Source organism: Ovis aries, chromosome 26, assembly GCF_016772045.2.
Source record: "Ovis aries strain OAR_USU_Benz2616 breed Rambouillet chromosome 26, ARS-UI_Ramb_v3.0, whole genome shotgun sequence".
Lineage (NCBI taxonomy): Eukaryota > Metazoa > Chordata > Mammalia > Artiodactyla > Bovidae > Ovis > Ovis aries.
Window position 1 is genome coordinate 39438927 of NC_056079.1, and position 14583 is coordinate 39453509.

Sequence of the window (14583 nt, forward strand, 5' to 3'; positions counted from 1 at the left end):
ACTGAATGAAGAAAAGCAATGCCTCTGAGACTTGCGGAAACAGAGGTGTCTCGGTTCCATCAAAGAGGAACCACACGGAAGGAGCTGAGCACCGCAGGTCCCACGGGGAGGCCCACGGGGTCTCTGGCATTTGGGGGGAGCGGGTGAGGAGTGAGAGGAGGCAGAGCCAGGTCTGCGTCCCGGGGACACCGGCCCTGAGGCGCGGGGGACGGGGACAGACCCGTGAAGGGGACTGAGGAGGGGCAGTGACTGAGGGCAGAGCAGCCCGGCTGGGCGCGGGGAGCCCGGCTGGGCGCGGGCAGCGCTGGGAGCAGGGCGGGCCGCGGCGCCGGGGGTGCGGCTGGGTCCCCGGCGGGCTCCCTCGTGCCCTGAAGGCAGAAGCCGGCGGCGGCGGGCTGAGGAGCCTGAGACCAGAGAAGCAGCCGGTGGTGCAGGACTGCGCCGAGGCAGGACAGCGGCCTTCTTCAGTGAGAGGGGAGGTGAAAGGACGGAGCGAGAGCCGGAGGTGGGTGCAGACCCGCGGGCACAGCCCGTGTGGGCACGCCGCGCGGTCTGCGGTTGGCACAGGGCGGGGGCAGGGGCAGAGGTGAGCCGGGCCCCCCGGGACCTAGGCCGGGGCGGCGGCGGCGGAGGACCGGCGCCTTCGGTCCCCCCGCCCGGCATCACCAGCAAATCAAGGCAGAAGGGGTGCCCTCGGGCTGGCCAAGTGGGAGAAGCCAGGGATGGGCTTGCAAACAGAAGGTCAGCTTTGGGGAAGGGGTTGACATGGGTGCCCAGCGGTGGCCAAGACGACCTGGGACTGGAGACCGCGTTTCTTTCTTTCTTTTTGAAACTTATTTATTTTACACAGAACACTTCAGCAACCTGTGTGCCATCCTTGCCGGGCGGCGGGGGACCGGCTAGTCTTCTCCGCGTCGGTCCGCGGTGAGTGCGTTTGCTGCTGCCGAAGCGAGCCGAGACCGCGAGTCTCGAGCAGCCCCGGTGTTCCGTGTCTGGCCGGCCAATTTTCCGGGGCGGGGGATCACCTGGGGATCTTGCTAAAAACCGTGAATTCGGACTCTGCGGGCCCAGGAGCTCCGCGGGAGGCCGAGGCGGCGGGCTTCCCGTGGAAGGCGCTGGGGGATGTTCTTCGCCCGCATCCTGCGGCCCGTCCTGCGTCAGAGCGCGGGGCGCGGGGTCTGGGGGTCGCCAGGTGGGCTCCGACAGAAGGGAGCGGGAGGGAGGCTGAGGCGGCTGGAAGGCCAGGCCGAGGCGAGGCGCTTCGGCCTGGAGACGCTGGAGATGGACGCGAGCACCACGGAAGCAGGCGCCTGAAGGGTGAGCGCGGCGGACCCAGAATCGGAGGTGAGTGCGCACCGGGCCTGCGCTCGCTGGACCGGACCGGGTCCTGGGCGCCGGGGTGTAAGTGCATCCCCCCGGGGCCGGTACCCGCGAAACGGGGAAGGGAAAATGCCAGCAGTTTACACCGCCTTCTAAGCACACACGAGTTAAGCCAAGGGCATTAAAGTTCTTACCCTCTTTCTTCGTAATTAAACGTCTCTTCTTTTTCCTGTTATTCTTGTTCCGGATTTTAAATGTCAACTGGGCCGAGATTTTCCTTTCAGGTTAACACGTATACCCTGATGCTGGGAAAGATTGAAGGCAGGAGAAAGGGATGACAGAGGATGAGATGGTTGGATGGCATCACCGACCCAATGGACGTGGGTTTGGGTGGACTCCGGCAGTAGGTGATGGACAGGGAGGCCTGGCGTGCTGCCGTCCATGGGGTCGCAAAGAGTCGGACACGACTGAGTGACTGAACTGAACTAACAGGTGTACAGCCCTACATGGCACAGGGAGCTGGCTGGTCAACATGCTGAGGGAATTCCCTGGCCGTCCAGTGGATGGGACTCGGGGCCATCTCTGCGGTGGCTGATTTCAATCTCTGGCTTGGGAGCTAAGATGCCGAAAGCCCGGGGGAGGCCAACAATAAAAACGAACCAACAAACAAAAAACCCACGTGCTGAAATACTTTTCTTCTGGGCAAGCACATGGACTCAAATGATCCATGACTGTGATCATTCTTTATCAGGAAGATCTGTTACCATCATCCTCACATTATTTCACAGTTATTTTTCTTTGGAATAGGGCATCCCTCACACGCCTAGAAACACAACTCCGGTGAAACATTGCAATATGTGGCAAGCCCATAAGTCTTAAGAATTACACTGACCAATTATACTGTGTTTTAAGTTACTTTTTGTTGATTTACAATGTCTTAGATTTCTGCTGTACAGCAAAGTGACTTAGTTATATATATGTTCTTTATTTTCCCTTATGATTTATCCCAGGAGATTGGACATCGTTCCCAGTGTTACACAATAGGACCTGGCTCTTGATCCATTCTCTACAGTAGTTTGCATCTGCTGACCCTCACCTCCCTCCCCTCCCCTCCCGCAGTCACCGGTCTGTGACAGGTTCGTCTGTGTCATGTTGTAGACTCCGTGTGAAAGTGAGACCATATGGTGTCTGTCTGTCTCTAACTGACTGCACTTAGTGTGATCATCTCTCGGTCCATCCGTGTTGCTGCACGTGGCCTTATTTGGTTCTCTTGTGGCTGAGTAATATTTCATTATCTATACACGCCTTCTTTATGCATTCCTCTGTCCATGCACGCTTAGGCTGGCTCCGTGTCTTGACTGCTGTGCATAGTGTTGCTGTGAATATAGGGGTGCATGTCTTCAAATGATACTTTTTTTTCCCCCAGTTATATGCCCAGAAGTAGGACTGCTGGAACATAGGGCAACTCTGCTTTTAGTTAGTTTTCTGAGGGACCTCCATACTGCTTTCCATAGTGGCTGCACAGATTTACATTCCCGGTTATACTGTTTTATACCAAGATGTCTTATATTTGAAGGATTCATTATTGACAATCTTTAGGACATGGTAGTGCATGATGGGAATACAGAGGCCTAAAGTAGGGCCCCTCCCCTCAGCTCTAATCAGAAACTAAGATGCATATGTGTGTATGGGTGTCTTGCAAGCAGCATCAGGCAGTATGGTTAATTAAGTACCAGGATGAAAAAACTTAAGAACTTGTACTAAAGGCACCTTGAAAGGAAAGGTGCTTGCTTAGCCGCTCAGTCATGTCCAACTCTTTGTGACCTCATGGATTGTAGCCCACCAGGTTCCTCTGTCCATGGGGATTTTCCAGGCAGAATACTGGAGTGGGTTACCATGCCCTTCTCCAGGGGATCTTCCCAGCTCAGGGATTGAACCCAGGTCTCCCACATTGCAGGCATATTCTTTACGTTCTGAGTCAAGTCCAAGTAATTCAAAACAAAAAGCAGTTACCAGATTTTTCTGCTTTCGGATCAGTTTGAAGGTATGATTTCCAATTAGCATTAATCCTAACTCCGCCTTGATTGCTAGGTATTTTTCAAAAGCTGACACCAATATTAGCAGTTGTTACCAACCAAACTAAAACTGAATGATTTTAATTATACTCCTTTAAAAGCGTAAACTCTTTCAAGCATACACAAAAGCATAAAGAACAATATACAAAGTAACTATTCTCTCATACTCGCCAATCTTTATCCTGATGGGTGCTCAGTAAATGTTTGTTGAATGAATAAAGGATTCTCATTTATTATTAAATACCTTGTCTCCATATTTATTGCATCCTTGGAACCAAGGACGATGTTTTACATTTGTTTTCTTTTCCATAGTGCCGTTCAATGATGCTTACGTGGTTGGTGTTCAGTCAGTACTTGTAGACTGGCTGATTATTTAAGGTCTAGGCTCCCTATGTTTGTAACTGCTTTTACACTTGAGCCCTAACTGGTAGCTTTTTTTTTTTTCCCCACTCTAAGCCAACTTTAACTTAATTGAAATGATTTTAATTGTAACACATTATTGATGAAGTACACCTCTAAAACTTGAAAGTGAGAGAAGCTGAAAATCATTTAAGCTATAGCTTTTACTGAATTTTATTATAACATCCTAACATCTTTTATTGCTACCTTCTATTTTTAATGTTTGAATTAGCAATTTGTTTAAAGCCCTGAGTTTTAATTAGAGTAAGAATAACTCAAAGGCTGACATTGCAAAATGTTTAAACACAGGTTTCTCTTGTAAGGGGAAGAGGAAGACTTGGTTTTTTCAGGGTCCTCTTGTGACTACTACAGATGCCACAAAATCCCAGAAATTATTTCTACACTGCCACATGCATTTATTTTTGGCTGCTTTCTCTGGTTCACTGTTTCAGCGTGGCTGGAAATCTCTGGGGCCCTTGTGGTACAGGTCCCCGACTCTCACCTCAGTCGTCCTATGTCCCAAGCAGGACGAGGGGTAGCAGGCTGGCGCCAGCACTTTTAAGGGTTCCCTGTGCTTCTTCAAGGTGCTAAACTTGGATGAAGTGTTAACTGCTGCTATCTTAGCTCGGCTTTCTTGTTTGACTTTCCCTCTCACAGTAGCTCTCTGTTTCTGTTCCCATTTCCCCCTTTCTGCTGATCCTTCCATACCCCATCCCTGCCCCCACTCCGGCCCCTCCCTCAAGGGTCTCTTCCCTCCTCCAAGGTCCCCATGACCCACCCCCCAGTTCAGAAACTTTGCGGTAGCCTGGCTCACAGAATCACTACCCCGCCTCACCTAAGTCTCAGGGGATGTAGTCACCAAAGACACTGGAAATCATTATTCTGTTTCAAGTGTGACGGGCTGTAGATCAGAGCTATTCAAAGGAGCCTGTTCAGGAGATAAACTCAGGCTTAGATAATCAATGCACACTTTCCTTTTGAGGAAAGTCTTGCTACAATCTCATATTTTGGTGCAAGCTCAACTCTTCATGGACTAACAAAAGACAGCTCATGGAAAGCACAGTTCCACTAACCACATCTTGAGTATTTGTGCTATAGATTATTTTTGGGGAAAAGCTCTATTGAGATATAGTCGTATACCATAGGACTTCCCTGGTGGCTCAGACAGTGAAGGATCCACCTGCAATGCGGGACACCTGGGTTCAATCCCTGGGTTAGAAAGATCCCCTGGAGGAGGGCAGGGCAACCCACTCCAGTATTCTTGCCTGGAGAATCTCACGAACAGGAGACACTGATAGGCTACAGCCCATGGGGTTGCAAAGCGTCAGACGTGACTGAGCAACTAAGGACACCACAGTCATGTACCGTGAAGCTCATTTCAGTACATAAAAAGTGACTCTCAGAGTTCGCAACTTTCACCACAATCAACTTTGGAACATTTTCATCTTCACTGGGAACTTCAGAAAGAAACGTGATGCTCCTTTAGCTGTCCACCACCTGCCCTTTCATCTCTTTCCCCAGCTAATCACTAATCGACTTTCTATCATGGTATCCTTTTCTGGATATTTCACTTAAAGGGAATCACAGAATATGTGACCTTCTGTGACTGGCTTCTTGTACTTAGCATAATATCTTAAAAGTTTCTCCATGTTGCAGCATGCATTAGTAGTTTATCCCTTTCACAGTCAAATTCCAAAGTCTAGATATAATTTGATTATTCATTTATCAATTGATGGACATAGTTTCCACCTTTTGGGTATTATAAACAACACCACTGTGAACATTCATATGCAAGCTTTTGTGTGGATGTACATTTTCAGTTCTCTTGGGTATATAATTAGGAGTGGAATTGCAAAGTCAAATGATAATTCTGTTTAAATATTGAGAAGCTGTCAGATGGCTTTCCAAAAAGTGACTGAACTGCTTTATGTTCCTATAGCTGAGTATGAGGATTCTGATTTCTCAATATTCTGCAAGCACTTCAGTGACTTTTACGGTCATCTTCCTGGATGTGAAGTGGTACTGTGGTTTTGGTTTGTCTTTCCCTAATGACTGATAATGAGTATCTTTTCATGTACTTATTGGCCATGTGTCTATATTCTTCAGAAAAATGGTAATCCAGATTTTTTTTTGCCCTCCTTAAAATTGCTTATCCTTTTTATTGGAATTATAAAAGTTCTTTATTCTGGCAACAAGCCCCTTATTAGCTCTGATTCGCAATTTTTCCCCCTCTTCTGTGGCTTTTCTTTTCACTGTCTTGATAGTGTCTTGTTGCACAAGAGTTGTTAATTTTGATAAAGTCTGCTGCTGCTGCTGCTAAGTCGCTTCAGTCATGTCCGACTCTGTGCGACCCCATAGACGGCAGCCCACCAGGCTCCCCCACCCCTGGGATTCTCCAGGCAAGAGCACTGGAGTGGGTTGGCATTTCCTTCTCCAATGCATGAAAGTGAAGAGTGAAAGTGAAGTCGCTCAGTCGTGTCCGACTCTTCGTGACCCCACGGACTGCAGCCAACCAGGCTCCTCCGTCCATGGGATTTTCCAGGCAAGAGTACTGGAGTGGGGTGCCATTGCCTTCTCCGTTGATGAAGTCTAATTTGTCTTTTTTTGTTAATGCTCAAGCTTTTGGTGTTTCAGAATTCATGCCAAATTCAAGGCCATGAATATCTACCCTTGTGTTTTTCTCTAATAGTTTATAGTTTTGACTCTGCATGTAGCTCTTTGATCCACTCTTTAATTTTGCACATGGTGTAAAGTAAGGGTCCACCTCCAGTCTTTTGCATGTGGCTATCCAGTGTTCCAGCACCATTTGTTGACTAGGCTACTCTTTCCCTATTAAATGATCTCGGTACCCTTGTTGAAAAATCTACTGACTATAGATACAGGATTTACTTCTGGATTTTCAAGCGTATTCCACTGACCAATATGTTTATCCTTATGCCACTTCCTCATTGTCTTGATGAGTGTTGCTTTTGTAATAAGTTTTAAAATTGGGAATTTGGGGGTCTTCCAACTTTGTTCTTCTATTTCAAGATCGTTTTAGCTGTTTTAAGTCCTTTGAGTCTCCTGTGAATTTTAGGATCAGCTTGTCAGTTTCTACAAAGAAGCCGCCTGGGATCCTGCTAAGGATGGCATTAAACCTGTAGATCAATTTGTGGATTATTGTCATTTTTACCTATTGTTTTCTAATCCTTGAATATGAGATGAATTTCCATTTATTTAGATCTTATTTGATTTCTTTCAACAATGTCTTATAGTTTTCAGAGTATAGTTGGTACTTCTTTGGTTAAATTTATTCCAAAATATTTTATTTTTGATGCTATTGTAAATAGGATTGTTAATTTCATTTTTGGATCATTCATTGTAGTTCTTACTCATTAGGGACACATGGAGGAAAAAATCAGCTATTGCAGGGAAAACTTGGCTAGTCTTCTGTGAACTAACATTTCCTAAAAGAAATTGCTTGAGATTCTATGTAGAGAAAAAGTATTCCATCTCAAGTAGTCTTGGAAGATGTTTCCTGTCTGAAAGGTTCAGGATCTCTGTGAACATATAGAATAATCTGAGAAATCAGGCAGAAGTTTTAAATCCTAAGGAAGCAAAGTCTTTTGTCTGTTTTGAAGTACTTAATCCTGAATGATTTTCAGACCCTTCTTAGGATGTGATGAGACAAGAATTTACGTGGCCAGTGTCTTGAAAGACAAAGTTCAGTTCAGTCGCTCAGTCATGTCTGACTCTTTGTAACCCCATGAATCGCAGCACGCCAGGCCTCCCTGTCCATCACCAACTCCCGGAGTTTACTCAGACTCACGTCCATTGAGTCAGTGATGCCATACAGCCATCTCATTCTCTGTCGTCCCCTTCTCCTCCTGCCCCCAATCCCTCCCAGCATCAGAGTCTTTTCCAATGAATCAACTCTTGGCATGAGGTGGCCAAAGTACTGGAGTTTCAGCTTTAGCATCATTCCTTCCAAAGAACACCCAGGGCTGATCTCCTTCAGAATGGACTGGTTGGATCTCCTTGCAATCCAAGGGACTCTCAAGAGTCTTCTCCAACACCACAGTTCAAAAGCATCAATTCTTTAGCACTCAGCTTTCTTCACAGTCCAACTCTCACATCCATACATGACCACTGGAAAAACCATAGCCTTGACTAGATGGGCCTTTGTTGGCAAAGTAATATCTCTGCTTTTGAATATGCTATCTAGGTTGGTCATAGCTTTCCTTCCAAGGAGTAAGCGTCTTTTAATTTCATGGCTGCAGTCACGATCTGCAGTGATTTTGGAGCCCCCAAAAGTAAAGTCTGACACTGTTTCCACTGTTTCCCCATCGACTTCCCATGAAGTAATGGGACCAGATGCCATGATCTTCGTTTTCTGAATGTTGTTATTGCTATTTCATAATTTTGCCTAGAGTAGATGTTGTCATGGTTGGTCATAATATTCTAAAATGTACTGTTAATGCTAGCGAAAATAGTTCTTTTTGAAAGTGACATTTAAATTCACCCAGTAATATACTGTCTTTTGTTGAATTGTTTCCCCCTTGGATTAAGTATCATAAATGTTCATAATCAATACTATATAATGATAAGGATAGAGTATTCAAGACTGAAGAAAGGGGCCTTGGGGAACTATTAGATGAGTAAGCTTTGAGGAGCTATTAGATGATTAAGCATACACAGTTTGGAGTTTAGGAGGGTAAGGAGAAAAAACAACGTGGCCTGGGAGTTGGACATGCTCATATTAGACTCTGAACTCTGTGTGTGTGACCTGAGTGATAGTGAACATGTGTAAAACTGAATCTCAGTTTTATCACTTTAAAAAATGGCCTTAAGAGCTGTATCACTTTATAAAATGTATAGTACGGTACATACATAACTCAAAGATAAAATGGCTCTGTTCTCTAAAGTGGGGCTATAAACATTTATATCCCATTTTGCATATGCTTTACCTTCAGATTTGTGTCTGATTTGAAAGAATGCTGGGGACTGAATTCCTGGAACAAGTTTAGGGCCTTGCTTCAAGACAGTGGACCCAAGCACTCCATCGACGTAAACTACACTCCAAGCTGGCTGCAGGCCAGCTTTGTTACTGTTGTCGCTTTGAAATTGTCTGTCTTTCTTTTGGCCGTGCTGGGCCTTTCCTGGCGCACAGGCTTCTCGATGCGGTGGCCTCTCTTATGGAGCACAGGCTCTGAGCCCGTGGACCCCGGAGCTGTGGCTCACAGGCTCAGCAGCTGTGATGCCCACACAGGCTTATTTGCTCTGCAGCATGTGGGATCTTCCTGGATCAGGGATTGAACCCGTGTCTCCTGCATTGGCAGGCAGATTCTCTACCACTGAGCCCTTAGGAAAGCCCTGCAGGCCAGCTTTGAGTCAGGCAACTTACCTGGAGTGTTCCACCAACACTTTTTTCCATCTTCTTTCCCTCCAATTCATTCCCTTCTCTCTGAAATATGTCTGTTCTGACAAAACTAACTTTCTGGAAAAGTAATGTCTTTGTCTGAGCTGCTGTAACAAAATGCAAGACTAATAAACAAACCGGTCTCTTAATTCTGCAAGCTGGAAAGTCCAGTATGATGGGACTGCCAGACTTAGCGTCAAGCTTACCCTCTTCTGGGTTCCTGTGTCTTCATGTGACCTAAAGGGCCAGGGATACCTCTGTGTCAGGCCTCCCGTTGCCCTCCCGCTCCCTGATGCCTTCATCTCCCTTAGCATCTAGCTTATTTCTGAGCAGCATCAAGTCACCTTGGAAACAACTGCTCAGTCTCATTTTCCTTGTACTTACTGTTTTCTTCCATAATTTCAAATGCCTAATATACTGCACCAATGGATGATACAGGAAAACTTGTACATTTTCTTTTATTGATAAACATATGATTTTAACATTATAACTAGTGTTACAGATTGTTCTCCCCTGATTTGTGATTTCTTCAAGGGCAAGGCTCTACCGTATTCATATTTCTCAGCCCTTTTTAAAATAAGGGCATTAATCTCTGAGAGTAGACCCTTAGGCTAAAAACTTCCACAAGGCCCCACCTCCTAATACCATCACATTGGGCATTAGGATTTTAGTATGATGTTTGGGGGGAACACAAACATTCCAATAAAAATATGTAAAGTATCATCTAGTTAAGTTGCCGGTAGCAGTGATATTTGGCAACTTTTCTGTCTTCTCTAAATATGGACCGAAAGGCATGGTTTCCCATTAAATGTTGCAACTTTGTCATGGAGGGCGGTGAGAAAGTATGGAATTCTGTTTTGAACAGATGACCCTTTCCTGATACTTCTGGTTTTATTATGTTTGCCTGATGACTAATTCCATTATACTTCTTCTACTGGGCTCTGAATCACCAGTTAACTTTCTGGGGAAGGAAAGCACCAAATTTGGGGTTTTGATGCTTTTTTGGATTTAGATCTGGTCCTATAGGAAGTTGGTGTGGAAAAGGAAAGAATAGCTAGTTACAAGAGATGGAGTATATATAGAGAAAATATCAACAGAATTCATGTCCGACACCAAAGCATAACAGTGCGGGGGCTAGACTTGGTTTTTACTTTCTCCCAAACAATTTTTTTGTGCTGGAGATAACAACTCTCTAAGCATAACTGTTGACAGGATGCTTGAATGATAGCAAGTTACCAGGGGCCATAATAGTGCTTTTGTTTTTTATTCTTGAGTTTGTTACAATTTAAGTTTATTAGCAAATGATTTGGGGACTTGTTTTGAGCTGATTAAAATTAAATGTAAAAAATCAGTCAAGGGGTAGAACAAGGGAATTCTGGAAATAAAAACAACTCAGTTCAATAGAACTTCACCCGGTGCATGTAGAGGCCATTGAGGGTTTGGAGAAATCTAGGTGGATCTTCCTCAGTAGAAGTGAGTGAAGAGTGAGCTCATTTAGGGCCTGAACAGCCTGAGCAAAAGGATCTGTCTCGTGTTCAACTCTCTCCAGTGGAAGAGGCTGGCTGATGACATGACGTGAACCTATCATTTCCAGAAGCATGGCTTCTTCCTCCATGGTCTTTGAAGAGGACATTTTAATGAAAGGAAAATATACCAAAATAACATTTTAATAGCAAAGCACAATTTTAAAAAATGCTATTGGGCTTCCAAATGGCTCAGATGGTTAAGAATCTGCCTGCCATGCAGGAGACCCAGGTTTGATCCCTGGGTCAGGAAGATGCACTGGAGAAGGGGATGGCAGCCCACTCAGTATTCTTGCCTGGAGAATCCCATGGACAGAAGAGTCTGGAGGGCTACAGTCCATGGGGTTGCAAAGAGTAGGACATGACTGAAAAACTCACTTAGACTTGTAGTTGATTTGCAATGTTATGTTAGTTTCAGGTTACAGCAAAGCAAATCAGTTACACACACACACACACACACACACACACACACACTATTTTTCAGATTCTTTTCCCATTTAGGTTACTACAAAATGTTGAGTGGAGTTCCCTGTGCTATACTGGAGGTCTTTATTTTACATATAGTGATATGTACATGTTAATCCCAAACTCCTAATTTAACCCTTCCCCTTACATTTCCCCTTGGGTAACCTCAAGTTTGTTTTCCAAGACTGTGAGTCTGTTTTGTAAATAAGTTCATTTGTATTGTCTTTTTAGATTCCACATATGAGTGTTACATGTGGTACTTGTCTTTGTCTGACTTACTTCACTGAGTTTGGGAATCTCTAGATTCATCCATGTTGTTGCAAATGGCATTATTTCATTATTTTTTTTATGGCTGAGTATGTATTATGTACGTGTATGTTGTTGCCGTTCATCTGCTAAGTTGCGTGTGACTCTGCAATCCCATGGACTGCAGCACGCCAGGCTCTCCTGTCCTTCACTATCTGCTGGAGTTTGCTCAGATTCATGTCCATTGAGTCAGTGATACTATCTAACTGTCTTATCCTCTGCCACCCTCTTCTCCTTTTCCCTTCAATCTTTTCCAGCATCAGAGTCTTTTCCAATGAGTTGGTTCTTCCCATCAGGTGGCCAAATATTGGAGCTTCAGTTTCAGCATCAGTCCTTCCACTGAGTATTCAGGGTTGATTCCCTTTAGGATTGACTGGTTTGATCTCCTTGCAGTCCAAGGGACTCTCAAGAGTCTTCTCCAACACCACAATTCAGAAGCGTCAATTCTTCGGTGCTCAGCCTTTTTTTAAGATCCGACTCTTATATCCATGCATAACTACTGGAAAAACCATAGCTTTGACTATACAGACCTTTGTCAGCAAAGTGATGTTTTTGCTTTTTAATGTGCTGTCTAGGTTTGTCATAGCTTTCCTTCCAAGGAGCAAGCATCTTCCGATTTCATGACTGCCGTCAACATTCAAGGTGATTTTGGAGCCCAAGAAAATAAAATCTGTCACTGTTTCTACTTTTTTCCCTATTTGCCATGAAGTGATAGGACCAGATGCCATGACCTTAGTTTTTTGAATGTGTGTTTTAAGGCAGGTTTTCACTCTCCTCTTTCACCTTCATCAAGAGGCTTTTTAGTTCCTCTTCACTTTCTGTCATTAGAGTGGTATCATCTTCATATCTGCGGTTGTTGATATTTCTCCTGCCAATCTTGATTCCAGCTGGTGGGTCATCCAGCCCAGCGTTTCTCATGATGTGCTCTGCATAGAAGTGAAATACGCAGGGTGACAATGCACAGCCTTGATGTACTCCTTGACCTGTCAGTTGCTCCATGTCTGGTTCCAACTGTTGCTTCCTGACCTGTATACATGTTTCTCAGACAGGTTAAGTGGTCTGGTATTCCCTCTCTCTAAGAATTTTCCACAGTTTGTTGTGATCCACACAGTCAAAGGCTTTAGGGTAGTCAGTAAAGCAGAAGTAAATGTTTTCCTGGAATTCCCTTGTTTTTCCTATGAGCCAACAAATGTTGGCAATTTGATCTCTGGTTCCTCTGCCTTTTCTAAATCCAGCTTGTACATCTGGAAGTTCTCGGTTCACTGAGAACCTATATTATCTAAAGCCTAGCTTGAAGGATTTTGAGCCTTACCTTGCTAGCATGTGAAATAAGCACAATTACATGACAATTTGTATGTTCTTTGGCATTGGAATGAAAACTGACCTTTATCAGTCCTGTGGTCACTGCTGAGTTTTCCAAATTTGCTGACATTTTGAGTGTGGCACTTAATAGCATCATCCTTTAGGATTTTAAATAGCTTTGCTGAATTAATCACCTCCACTACCTTTGTAGTAATGCTTCCTAAGGCCCACTTGACTTCAGACTCCAAGGTTGTTAGGCTCTAGGTGAGTGATCACCATTGTGGTTATCTGAATCATTAAGACCTTTTTTGTGTAAGTGAGTGAAGTTGCTCAGTCGTGTCTGACTCTTTGTGACCCTATGTACTGTAGCCTACCAGGCTCCTCTGTTCATTGGATTTTTTAGGCAAGAGTACTGGAGTGGATTGTCATTTCCTTCTCCAGGGTATCTTCCCAATCCAGGGATCAAACCTGGTTCTCCTGCATTGTAGGCAGACGCTTTACCGTCTGAGCCATGAGGAGTTGGAGGTTAGATTTCAGAGACCTGAAGCTTTTTGAATAGTTCTGTGTAATCATGCCGCCTCTTCTTAATCTCTTCTGTTTCTCTTAGGTCTTTATTGTGTCCATCCTTGCATGAAATGTTCCCTTGGTATCTCCAGTTTTCATGACATCATTTCTAGTCTTTCCCATTCTATTTTTTTCCTCTACTTCTTTGCACTACTCATTTAAGAAGGCCTTCTTATCTCTCCTTTCTGTTTTCTGGAACTCTCATTCAGTTAGGGATGTCTTTCCTTTTCTCCCTTGCTTTTGCTTCTCTTCTTTCCTCAGCTGCATAAAGACTCCTCAGACAACCACTTTGCCTCCTTGAATTTCTTTTCCTTTGGGATGGTTTTGGTCACTGCTTCCTGTACAATGTAATGAACCTCTGTCCATAGTTCATAAGGCACTCTGTCTACCAGATGTAATCCCTTGAATCTATTTGTCAGCTCCACTGTATACTCATACGGAATTTGATTTAGGTCATACCTGAATGGACTAGTGGCTTTCCCTACTTTCTTCAATTTAAGCCTGAATTTTGCAATAAGAGCTGATGATCTGAGCCACAGTCGGCTCCAGGTCTTATTTTTGCTGACTGTATAGAGCTTCTCCATCTTTGGCTGCAAAGAATATGATCAATGTGATTTTAGTATTGACCATGTGGTGATGTCAATGTATAAAGTCAGTCTCTTGTGCTGTTGGAAAAGGGTGTTTGCTATGATCAGTGCATTCTCTTGGCAGAATGCTGTTAGCCTTTGACCTGCTTCATTTTGTACTCCAAGGCCAAACGTGTCTATTATTTGGGGTATCTCTTGACTTCCTATTTTTGCATTCCAGTCTCCTATGATGAAAAGGAATCTTTTGTGTGTGTGTGTGTGTGTGTGTGTGTGTGTTCTAGAAGGTCTTGTAGGTCTTAATAGAAATGTTCAACTTAGGCTTATTTAGCATTAGTAGTTGGGGCATAGACTTGGACTGTTGTGATGCTGAGTGATTTGCCTTGGAAACAAACAGCAACCATTCCGTTTTTGAGACTGCATCCAAGTACTGCATTTCAAACTCTCTTGACTGTGAGGGCTACTCCATTTCTTCTAAGAGATTCTTGCCCACAGTAGTAGATATAATGGTCATCTGAATTAAATTTTCCGGTTCCCATCCATTTTAGTTCACTGATTCCTAAGATGTCAACGTTCACTCTTGCTATCTGCTTGTTGTTCAGGCGCCCAGTCGTGTCCGACTCTTTGTGACTCCTTGAATTGCAGCA

General features: G+C 44.5%; 1 protein-coding gene across 1 annotated transcript in view; it reads left to right on the top strand.

Annotated features, from left to right (window-relative positions):
• The first annotated feature begins 383 nt into the window (after nucleotides 1-383).
• TOP2B (DNA topoisomerase II beta) overlaps nucleotides 384-14583 on the top strand; it is a 96165-nt gene continuing 81965 nt past the window's right edge. The window contains exons 1-2 of the mRNA XM_060407104.1: nucleotides 384-505; nucleotides 851-924. The gene's annotated coding sequence lies outside the window, so the exon portion shown is untranslated. The remainder of the gene's footprint in view (nucleotides 506-850; nucleotides 925-14583) is intronic.